The 12684-nt window shown below is 43.1% G+C and overlaps 1 protein-coding gene across 4 annotated transcripts in view; it reads right to left on the bottom strand.

The window, feature by feature from the left end:
* The window catches only part of TMEM108 (transmembrane protein 108), a 373441-nt gene that overhangs the window by 16563 nt on the left and 344194 nt on the right, over positions 1-12684 (bottom strand). The gene's annotated exons all lie outside the window — the stretch shown is intronic.

Here is a 12684-nt window from a genome sequence, read left to right as displayed (position 1 = left end):
GGAGTTGCTCAGAGCCTGGACCTTCCTTACGCATGAAGCTGTGGTGCTCTGGGAGCCAAAGGGAACATTGGGAGCATTCCAGAGGTCCACACTGCCACCCTGACCCCCAAGAGCAGCTTCTCAGAACAGGCTGGGCTGGGTGTGGGAAGGATTATGGCCTCTGAATGCCTGCTGCCTCTCTGCAGCCAGGGAATGGTCAAGGCCAGGTTGATCAGAGGCAGGCTGGCAGCTTTGTGTAAGCCAGCCTGAGTCAAATGTGGAAGGCTTCTGTGGGCAGAGCTGACCAACTCTTACGCCTTTTCTGAATATTCCATTTACGGACTGGACAAAGGCACAAACTGTCAGATATCTGTTTATTCAGTCCCATTCACTGGGCAAGTAAGGAGGGTCTCTATCCTCTCCTTGACATCGGAGGACACAAAATGGACAAAGCAGTCTCTGGCTCTGAGTGAGCTCAAACCAATCCACAAACAATCCTAAAACAAGACAGAGAAATCTCAGTGCACAGGTCAATGATAGGCAGAAGGGGACAGCAGTCCAGTGGGTGACCAGATCTGGTGCCCACATAGCACTTAGCAGAGAGCTGGAAGAGAAGATGCACTCCAAGACCACCAGCTGGTTTTATGGTTGTCATTAATGTTAACTGCTTTCCCTGTGGCGCTCATGTGGCTGAACTCTCTGTGGAAAATCACTGGTGATTCCCAGGCTTTTGAGTAGGAGGACCTCTTTTGAGCATTAAAAGAAAATTATGAATTTCTCATGATGATCAGTGTGTATGCTTTTGGTTCATTGAGAAAATGCACAGAACAAAAACCTATAAATTTAAAAATACTTCTAAATATATGTGGATTTATTAATCATAATAGCATGTGTCAAACTTTACAAATAATACATCTCATACAAACGTGAGACATAGGAACTGTTCAGATTATAAACTGGAAAACTGGCCACCCTGGTACAATACATGGGGTGGGAAGAACTGGTCTCAACAGCTGATGGGTGGCCTGATTGACTTCTAAGGCCTAATTCTGACCTGTGAATTCCCCCATTTTCTTATGAAGTCCTTCCTGGTTACTGTCATGTCCTTCCTTCAGCTCTGCTAGCCACCTAGACAATGGTAGAGATCTGTCTCTATCTGGTAACTATCTGGGAACCTCCCTCTCCTACTAGATTCAAGCACTGAATGGCCAAAGCAGGGATCCTGGCAGTGATTTCCATGTATCTGGGATGATCAGCAAAGCTGCTGACGAGGGGGAAGGCAGCAGCCCTGGTGAGCTTTCAGAAACAAAGAAGGGGAGATCATCTGGCATGCCTTTGAAACAGGCCCAGGATTACTAGTGAAGCCACCTCTATCTTGGGTGTGGGGTAGAGTCTGAGGGTGGACCAGCTCACCTCGCCTTCCATTTCTAAATTAGTGGGTGGAGGAAGGCCACGGGACAAAAGATTGAACAGATGGTAGCACACACAGTCTCTAGGACCAACAATTTGTCCTAAGTAAGCTATTTTTTCCTAAACTTTCTTTGGTGAACTAAACCATATATTAACAGTAAGCTCTGCTTATTCAAGTCAATCTTAAAAACTGTTTTCTGAGCATCTGCTCTGGCCCAGTCTTTCATACTTTTTAATCCTCACAATCACTCAATGGGGTAGGAAATTGAGATCTCAGGTAGATTAACGAATGTGTTTAAAGTCCCATCATAGTTGTGGTATATATATAACCGAGCTGTATCTAAAATGCATGCTTTTCCTGGTCAGCCATCACTGATAATGCAGGAGGAGGAAGTTGCTGTGCTGCAATGCTCTGACTGGTTCAGGGTTATTCCAACCCCTCTCTTACAGCCAGATACCACAGGGACAATCTGTTCTTAGGGCTGGGAGTCTTAACCTCTGATGTTTTGAGGGACATTCTCTTACAAGCCTATGTTTTGCTCATGAGTCCCTTAGTTCAGTATAAATATTAAAGATTGCACTGTGTGTCCCCCAAATTCATTTGTTGAAGCTCTAACCTCTAGTACCTCAGAATGTCACTGTGTTTGGTAATAGGGCCTTTAAAGAGGTTATTAAGTCAAATGAGGCCTTTAGGGTGGTCCCTAATCTAATCTGACAGGTGTCTTTATAAGAAGAGGAGATGAAGACCCAGAATGATACCAGAGATGCTTGGACACAGAGGAATGGCCACCTAAGGACACGGTGATAAGGTGGTCATCTTCAAGTCAAAGGGAGAGGTCTCATCAGAAGCCAGTCCTGTCAGTAACTCTATCTTGGTCTTCTAGCCTCCAGAACTGTGGGAAAATAACTTTCTGTTGTTTAAGTATGCCCAGCCTGTGGTACTTTGTTATGCCAGCTTGAGCTAAGACAGATGTCTTACATTAGAGATCCCTCAGAAAAAGGAAAGGCAGAGTTGTGTTCAGGTAGTATATTTTGGGAAGTGATTTGAGGGGACGACCATGGCGGTCTGAGATGAGTCAAACAGAGAAAATCAATCTGAGGGCAGGTTATGAGTTGATCAAATATGATACTCATATTTGCTGGGGACCTCTGAGGGGCTGAGTAGACTGCACCTCAAACTTTCTATGTGAGAGGAGCATTCACTTACCCAGCAGTTCTTGATGTGGGAAACAAAGGCAGAAGAAAAATTAAATTTCCTTACTACTTACAGCCCATTGACAAATCCTTGAAACAGGCAGTGACATTTCTCTAGGAACTCAGCTGCCTTGATGTTAATATTTTGCTAAAGGCAAGAGGCAATCTTATCCCAATCCCCCAAGATCCTGTAAGTCTTCTTTAACATATAAAAATTCCTTTGGAAACTTTTTCTCTATCCCCCAAGATACATGTTAGCAATCATCCTTCAAGCATGTGGCCCACTGATACACATCTGAAGGGTCTCATGATTGAGGTTTTTCTAAACAGTAATAAATGACCTTTCCCTAAACACTGGCTAGCCCCCTTAGGATCTTGGAAACCTTGTTTCCAAAATACCTTGGAGGCTGTGCTGTCCCTGATCCCCTCTCAACTTGAAAGTATATAATGAGTCACCCATCACAACCCCAGTGCAGCTCTTTCTGCCCATGGGTCCTGTCCCCGTGCTTTAATAAAATCACCTTTTACATCAAAGATGTCTCAAGAATTCTTTCTTGGCTGTTGGCTCCAAACCCCAGCACTTCCTACATCACTCCTATCTCCACTGGCTCAGGGCTACTTCACTGGTGCTTCTTCCTCTGTATTCCTTTCTTCTGCATGAGGCCCATGGCCAGTGTGGCTTAGGCAGAGAAGCCCCAGGCAAGGGGCTGTCAGGGTACACCTGTGCCCAGCTGGTGGCTGCTGCAACAGCTGGAGTTAAAATTAAAGGCCCTTGGCTTCCTGGGCTAGAACATCAGATATGTGAGAGAAAATCAGAGACCAGAGACCAAGGACATGGAAATCTTTTGGCAGCAGCACTAAGGGCAGTGCAAAGCTTACAGACCCTGAAAGATCTGAGTGACAGGTGGGAGAGGAGCCACCCTGGCCTCCGGAAGAGCTTTTGCAGCACTCTAGAGGTAGAAGGGTTAACACATCATAGTCTGTAAAATACTAGGGAAAGAAATGCTCTTGACTTTCTCACCAGGAGCATTCCAGGGGCTAAAATCCTCCTAGCTGGGAAATATATGACTATAATTGTTCTTGCTTTAAGACTTACTGTGTAAATAAATATTTGCCTTTGTTGTCCCCTTCTCCCTTTTAAAAATTAATTCCTTGAGGTTATTTTTCTTTCTAGGAAGACTGTTAAATTACCTCTCAGTCCTTCTTCTTTAGACTTTAGAGTAAACCTTTGTTTGGTACAATGAATGGGTATTGCCATCTGGGTGCCAAGAATTTTCATTTGGAGAATGACGTTTAGCTGTCACAGTAAGAGGGGCCCTAGAGATAACTTAATCAAATTCCCTCATTTCACACAGGGGGCAATGGAAGGAGCAAAGTGACTTGTCCAAAAACACACAGCAGGTTGGGGGCACAGCCTGGACCACATCCACTATTTCAAAGCAACTTTTTATTTGTATTATAAAAATTGCTATGATGTTGCACAGCACAAACACCTCCTTCAACCTCCACTGTCATTTTCACTAAGGAAATCAGACATGATTTTACCTCTCCTCTTTGGCATAAAAGGTTAATAACTGAATGAAAGGGCACATACTGTCACAATAACTCTGCAAGGCCTTCAACCTGGGCTTCCCCTAACAGATGCAAATTTTCATTCAAGTCCCTTTGTGTTGGCCTGCTACTCTTCTCCCCACAATCTGGGGCTATCGCCTCTTTGCATATAATTTGCATAGATTTGCATAATAGCCTCTGGAGGCTCTAATGCCAAATATGTGAGAGAGACTAAAACTAAAATTTAGCTTGACATGCTTTAAATGTGGAACTGAATTTTAAAGCATCTTGGAAAATGGACAAGCGTAGGGTGTGGAAACCCACAGACTGATGGGTGTCCAGATGTTGCAGGAAGGCCTCCTCCTCCCTAAAATTCCAATGTGTACATGATCCCAGGGCCCAAGGAAAGGAAAGGTCCTCCTCCTTCTGTTGATTTGGTTGGCTGCCCATAGTGCATATTGGGCATGATACTTGCATCTGGCAAAGGCAAGGAGGGAGCTGGTGAAGGGAGAAATGGCTAATTTAATGTATGAGGTAATTCCTATATGCCATGCACTGCTTGAAGGGCTAAGCCTGTCCTGATATATTTGATTCCCAGAATACCCTGATGAGATAGGTACTATCAGTAACTCATTATTGCAATCGAGGAAAAGCAGCATGGAGAGATACAGGAACCTGTCTCCTTTCACACAGGTAGGGTATGGTGAGCCATGATTTGACTTGGCACCTTGGCTTCAGAGTCTACACTCTTAGGGGCACTTGGGTGGCTCAGTTGGTTAAGCATCTTACTCTTGATCTCAAGGTTGTGAATTCAAGCCCTGCACTGGGCTCCACACTGGACGTGGAGCCTCCTTAATACAAAACAAAACAAAACAAAACAAAACAAAACAAAACAAAACAAAACAACAGAGTCTACACTCTTAAAACATTTTCACTCACCCCCTTCCCCCACCTGCCAGGCTGCTATGCATAGTCAAAAGCAATGATCCACAATCCTTTGAGTACTGATTTTCTATTATTGGTCTTCTGACTTTTCTTCCCTCTTACCTGTTTTCTTTCAGGGCTCTATATGACACATGTGGTGTTCTTTTAATAAGATGATCAATTAACTTTATCCTGTAAGTAACAGGAAACTTGTAGTGCTAAAATAAAAGGCCTGGAAATTCTTGTTTTAAGTCTCTGCTCTTCATGTAGAAGAGTAGGAAATTTTAAAATTTTTGTCTTAAAATTGCTTATACACACACACACACACACACACACACGACATATTTATTACATATATAGATTTCCCTTACACTTATAAACAATTCTATCTCATTTTCCTTGTAATTTTGTTATTTTATTTATTTATTTATTTTTAAAAGATTTTACTTATTTATTTGACAGACAGAGATCACAAGTAGGCAGAGAGGCAGACAGAGGAAGGGAAGCAGACTCCCTGCCGAGCAGGGAGCCTGATGTGGGGCTCCTTCCCAGGACCCTGGAATCATGACCCGAGCCAAAGGCAGAGGCTTTAATCCACTGAGCCACCCAGGTGCCCCTGTTATTTTATTTTTTAAAAATATTTTCTAAGTAGGCTCCATGCCCAGTGTGGAGCCCAACACAGGGCTTGAATTCATGACCCTGAAATCAAAACCTGGACTGAGATCAAGAGTTGGATGCTTAACTGGGGCACAACTGGGTGGCTCAGTCAGTTAAGCATCTATCTGCCTTTAGCTCAGTCATGATCCCAGCATCCTGGGATCAGGCCCCACATCGAGTTCCCTGCTCAGAGGAGAGTCTGCTTCTCCCTCTCCCTCTGCCCACCCACCCACCCGCTGGTACTCTCTCTTGCTCTCATTCTATCTCAAATCAATAAAATCTTAAAAAAAAAAAAAAAGAGTTGGGTGCTTAACTGACTGAGCCACCTGGGCACCCCATCATTTTCTTTGTAATTTAAAATGGCTTTATCTTTGGGGCACCTGGGTGGGTCAGTTGTTAAGCATCTGCCTTTGGCTCAGGTCATGATTCCAAGGTTCTGGGATTGAGCCCCGCATCAGGCTCCCTGCTCAGTGGGAAGCCTCCTTCTCCATCTCCCACTCCCCCTGCTTGTGTTCCCTCTCTTGCTGTGTCTCTCTCTGTCAAATAAATAAATAAAATCTTAAAAAATGTATTTATCTTCTATGTAGAGCTTTCCTCCCCCATTAAACTAGATTTCTACTAGATATTTCCCCCATTGTCTTCAAACCTTATGATAGAATCACAAAATCAGGAGATTGAGTAGTCTTTTGAGCCATCCCCCCATCATCAAGCCCCAAGCAAGATGGCAGCTCAGCCACTGTCTGTAAATTCAAGGACACCCCTCCCACCAAGAGGTGGGTCTTTTTCCTTCCCCTTGACCTGAGGTAGGCCTTTGTGAATTCTGTGAGGAATATAATGGGGCAGAAGTAACATCACATGACTTCCAAGGCCAGGACAGAAAAGCTAATACTGCTTCTGCAGGTTTCTCTTGTGTGTCTTTGGCCCCATATAAGAAGTCCAGTGGCCTTTAGGCCACCACATGGAGAGACTGAGTGGAGGGACCACTTGGAGAGGGAGACAAAGGCCTAAGGAGCCTTGGCTATTCTAACCCCAGCCAGGCATCAGACACAACAGTGAAGCAGCCTCATTCCAGCCACTGTTGGATTGCAACCACACACGAGATACCAAGGGAGAGTCACCTCACTGAGCTCAGTCAATCCTAACATTTGGGAACAAAGTAAATGATTAAGCCACTGTTTTGGGGTAGTTTGTTTTATAGCAACAAATAACCGGAACACTTAGGAATTTAGCTTCTGCATCCAGTGTTTTAAAAATATAAGGAAAGAGTATCCACAACATATGAAGTCTGACCATCAGAGAGTCTGTTGTCAACATGGGCAGGAACATACCATCTTGCCAGGAAATGGGCTTTTCTAATTTCAAAATTATTATCTTTCAGTTGGATGGGATATTAGGATTCTTTGGTATCCAGCTCCTTCACTTTATAGATGAGAAGGCTGAGGCCCAACAAACTGAAAAACTTACGCTGGGCTACACAGCTATACAGGGTTAGGACTATGAGTGACCCAGGCCAACTCACCGCCCCTCCAATACCACTAATGCTCCAAACCTACAGTGCTCTCTTTATATCACTGGTCCTGGTATTCTACTGTGTTCCATCCTCTGAACTTCAATGTTCCCTTTTATTTTAAAAATAAAACATGAATTCCTCATCTCTCACAGCATGGTTTCCCTCAGAAATAAATATGCATCATTGCCTTCAGGGTGTGCTGGACAAAAGCTTTTATGAGATAACGTATGCTTGTGACCTTGGCTTCTTTATGAAACCAGGGAGTTTAGGGTACAGATCTTTGCTTTTATTCTCCTTCTAGGCAATCACACCTGTGGTCTCCAGCTGGCATGACTTGCCTTGTGCTGCTCTGGGAAGTTGGTTTTTGTTTTTGTTTTTAAGGATTTTATTTATTTATTTATCTATCTATCTATCTATTTATTTATTTATTTGACAGAGAGAGCACAAGCAGGGGGAGCAGCGGGCAGAAGGGCAAGGAGTATAATGTAGGACTCAATCCCAGGACCCTGAGACCATGACCTGACCCAAAGGCAGACACTTAATTGACTGAGCCACCCAGGTGCTCCCAGAGCACAGTTTCCTAACAAAAACACTACAAACACATGTGAACGCGCACACACACACACACACACACACACACACACACGCATACACAGCACAGATTCTCTCTTAGGAGCAGGAAATAGGCAAGAACACCCCATTTGCAGTCTGGGCCCTCCTATTATATCCATGCTAATTATATAATCAAGTCATTTGTCTAAGGTCAAAACAGCTACCATGTGAAAGTACAAGGATTTAAATCCAGGTTCTCTGATCCTGGCTGCTTGAGACCTTAGGGACTGAGAGATTTTTGATTCAGGAAAATGTCCTATAGGAACAGAAGAATGAAGCAGCATGAAGACAGGCAATGACAAAACAATAACAACAACAACTGTGACGACCACAATTAAAAAATAAAACTTGTGGGGCACCTCAGTGGCTCAGTCAGTTAAGCAACTGCCTTTGGCTCACGTCATGATCCCAGGGTCCTAGGATGCAGCCCTGCATTGGGCTCCTTGGGTCCACGGGGAGCCTGCTTTTCCCTCTCCCCTGCCTGCTGCTCGCCCTGCTTGTATGCTCTCTCTCTTTCTTTCCATCAAATACATAAATAAAACTTTTTAAAAGATTTTATTTATTTATTTGACAGAAAGGGAGAGACCACAAGCAGGCAGAGAGACAGGCATAGAGAGGGGGGAAGCAGACTCCCCGCTGAGCAGGGAGCCCGATGCAGGGCTCAATCCCAGGACCCTGAGATCATGACCCGAGCTGAAAGCAAGAGGCTTAACCCACTGAGCCATGAGGCACCCCTAAATAAATCTTTAAAAAAAAAAAAACTCTCCCCAAAGATAGCAAGACTTAGGGCAACTGCGTTGCCTTTTGTCTTCAGCTGTAGATTTCTGCCTTATGCATTCAGCTCCTCTTAGGACAAATATTTTCCACGTAGAATTCCTCTTTGGTATTGAAGACCTTGTTAGAGGTCCCTCCTGGTGGCTGTAACCTCTACATCTAATCTATTCCAGCCTCCAAGTCTCTGAATGGAAATGGCAAATGTCTTAATTGTTTGAGTGTCTGAACTCTAAGCTGCCGGGGGGTAGAGACTGCATCTGGCTCAATGATATAACTCCATATCTAGTGCAGCACAGTGGCTACAACAAGTATTCGCTGAAGGCTAAGAAACCTAAATTACTTAACAGTCAACTGTGACAGTTTGTATTTTCCAAAAATAATCACAATACATCCCAACTGACTTACTCTTCCTAAATGGGACTTGGCACTCCTTTTGGAGAAGTGAGGTCTATTGTTCTCTTCCCTTTAATCTGGATGGGGCTGTGACTGTGGCTGACGTGAAGCCACATGAGTTCTGAGGCCAGGTCGTAAAAGGTGGGTATAGCTTCTTCTTCTTCTTCTTCTTTTTTTTTTTTTTTAAAGATATTACTTATTTAATTGACAGACAGAGATCACAAGTCGGTAGAGAGGCAGGCAGAGAGAGGAAGGAAAGCAGGCTCCCTGCTGAGCAGAAAGCCCGACGTGGGGCTTGATCCCAGGACCCTGGGATCATGACCTGAGCTGAAGGCAGAGGCTTTAATCCATTGAGCCACCCAGGCGCCCCTCAACTCAGCTTCTAATAAGATAACATGATCATTAATATTCAGGGAATATCTTGTTGACGTCATGGGAAAGAACACAAATGCAGTCCTGCTTGTACTCTCCCAAAACTAAAAGGAAAATGCTAATAAAAAAAATATATTCCATGCTTTATAGTGGAGAACCTGACCAACACTACCTGAGCCAGGTGATCAAGGTCAACATTAACAGAGATAAAGTCATGGTGACCGTATACGACCTTGATTTGAAGATGGCACTTTACCTCTGTAGTTTTCCTTCCCCCATAAACCCAGGCTAATGATAAGAAAAACAAATGAAAAATCCAAATTAAGGGATAGTCTATGAAGTATCTGACCAATACTTCTCAAAACTATCAAGGTCACCAAAAACAAGGAAAGTCTCATAAAGTATCACAGCCAAAAGTTGCCTAAGGAGACATGACCACTAAATGTGATGTGGTATCCTAGATAGGATCCTGAAACAGAAAAAGGACATTAGGGGAAAATGAAGAAAATCTGAATAAAATATGGACTTCAATTAATAATAATGTACCATTTCATTAATTGTGACAAATGTACTATAGTAATAAAAATATTACAGAAAACTGAATGTGGGGTATATAGGAATTCTCTCTTGCAACTTTTCTTTTTTTTTTTTTAATTGATTTTTTATTTTTTATTTTTTATAAACATATATTTTTATCCCCAGGGGTACAGGTCTGTGAATCACAAGGTTTAAACACTTCACAGCACTCACCAAAGCACATACCCTCCCCAATGTCCATAATCCCACCCCCTTCTCCCAAACCCCCTCCCCCCAGCAACCCTCAGTTTGTTTTGTGAGATTAAGAGTCACTTATGGTTTGTCTCCCTCCCAATCCCATCTTGTTTCATTTATTCTTCTCCTACCCACTTAAGCCCCCATTTTGCATCTTTTCTATAAATTTAAAGCTATTCTAAAATAAAAAAAAAAATTTTTTTTTAAAGTTCCTAGTGGGTTTTGGAGGGGGGTTTAACTGAGGGGATGTTTGCAGGCAACTTTCCTAGCAACTTGGTATAAGATCATGTGTCCACAGATGAGGGCATGCAGATAGGACAGTGGGTGGAGGGAAAGTCTGAGTCCCACTCTGCCCTAATAGTGGCTTCTGGCTCCTCGGATCTTTCTTAACTTAGTGGGTAGATTCTGATCTAACCTAGCTACTGATATGTTGTGGAGCCTACTTAGAGAAAGAGAAAAGGGAAAAAAAAATCCATGATTATTGCCACATCTTCCTATATTCCTTCTGATTCTCAGCTTTTAAAATATTTGCATTTAGAAACAAAGTATAGAAGCTGAAGGCGAAATGGTCAGAAAAACCAACAGCTTGAACACATAGTGTTAAACCTGTTCAAAATCCAACTGAGGGTTTAGGGTAAATGTCATTCATGCGATAAAAACAGTCACAACTTTCTTGACCTGGGAAGCAGGCTGCATGAAAATCAAAGCTTATTTATCATCACTACAGGGCTACATTGCCCTGCCATTTAACCTTGGGAGCCATATAAGGTGTTGGATATGGATACCTCCATCCTCATTCAAAATATCTGTCCATACTCCTTTCCTGCTAGTTGATAGTGTATCAATCTCTAAAAACCCAGCTTGACTGTCACCTTGTCTTTTTTTTTTTTTTTAAGATTTTATTTATTTATTTGACAGACAGAGATCACAAGTAGGCAGAGAGGCAGGCAGAGAGAGAGAGAGAGAGAGAGGGAAGCAGGCTTCCTGCGGAGCAGGGAGCCCGATGCGGGGCTCGATCCCAGGACCCTGAGATCATGACCCGAGCTGAAGGCAGCAGCCCAAACCACTGAGCCACCCAGGCGCCCCTGTCACCTTGTCTTGACAAGATCAAGGTCCTTCAATATTCCTGGTCAGAAATGATGGCTCCCAGCCCAGTGCTGCCAGGACACTCTGTTCCCATTCATATTGAAGCTTGTCTCCCCACAGAGCCCTTCATTCAGGAGTGTGGGGGGAAGGTATGAACCTGGGGTTGGGCAGTGGTATTTAGGAACAATTCTGGCTCTGTAACTTCCAACTTGTGTGACTTCAGGCAAATTAGTTAGCTTTGTTTTCCTCAGCTATACAATAAGAATGATAATGCCTAACTTCAGTTCAGGGTGCTTTCAGAGGTGGGATAGGAGACTTAGAGGTACAGGGCCCCACATAGTACTGGCAATAAATAGATGGCAACTGATATTTTAGTCTCTCCTACACTCCCTGAGGCCATGACCTTCCTGAACATCTGGAGACCTAGAACTTAGTTCACGATCTGACTCATACAAGGAACACAACAATGTTTTCTGAATAGGGGAATAAATTAATACTTAACTCCATATATTTAAGTTATTTGCAGCTGAATGTTAACAACAAAATTATAGATGTTTATTTCTTTGAAGACAATGTCAACAATATAAAGCAGTAAATAATGTGAGTCCCATGTCGTAGCAGTATGATGTATGTGAGTGTGTGCATCTGTGTATTTATCTCATTTTTACTTTGCTTACTTTGGTGATTAACATTAACTAGTTCAAATGAACACAACATTGCATAAGACAGGGTGAGGCAAGAGAAGGCTGAGATGGACCCTACCTCCTATAGATTCTCTTAAGATCAATCCTCTTCCACATCTGTGTCCATCACTGAATGTTTCCCATTCATTTGTAAATTTTGATTTACAAAAGCAAATCAGCTTTATATTTCTTTTCAAAGTGCTTAAGGGTTGTGTGAAAGTGTATGCCAGGATCTGGGCTTTACAGAGATATGTCTCAGCGTTGGCTTCCTAGTTGAAGGTGTATGTTCTCGGCAGGTTTTGATGAGAATGGTAAGGAAGCAGGACAAACAGGAGAACTTACTGTTGAGGACCAGCTGACAGGGCAGCCCTGGGCAGCCCACGGAATCTCCAAATGCTTGGTTCCTAGAATCCCAATAAAATGCTTGGTTCCTATAATCCCAATAAAATGATTCCCACAGGGCCTAAAGTCCCACAGCTTGGGGTCTGGTCCGGTGGGCTACTCAGCAATCAAAAGAGGATCTTCAGGATTCCTGAGGAATACTTTGGATACTCCTAGAACCTAAGCTCACCAGTATCTGTCTACCGTCAGCTTTAAATTCTCAAAAGCAAAAAAGAGAAGAAAAGGCACAAAGTCCTGGCCTAATTACCTACCTAAAAAGAGCACAGAATATTATGCAGCCATCAAAAAATTGAAATCTTGCCATTTGCAACAACATGGATAACTAGAGGGTATTATGCTAAGTGAAATAAGTTAATCAGAGAAAGA

The sequence above is a fragment of the Mustela erminea genome, chromosome 1 (genome assembly GCF_009829155.1).
Source record: "Mustela erminea isolate mMusErm1 chromosome 1, mMusErm1.Pri, whole genome shotgun sequence".
In the NCBI taxonomy this organism is placed as follows: Eukaryota; Metazoa; Chordata; class Mammalia; order Carnivora; family Mustelidae; genus Mustela; species Mustela erminea.
This window is presented reverse-complemented; position numbering and strand designations above follow the sequence as displayed.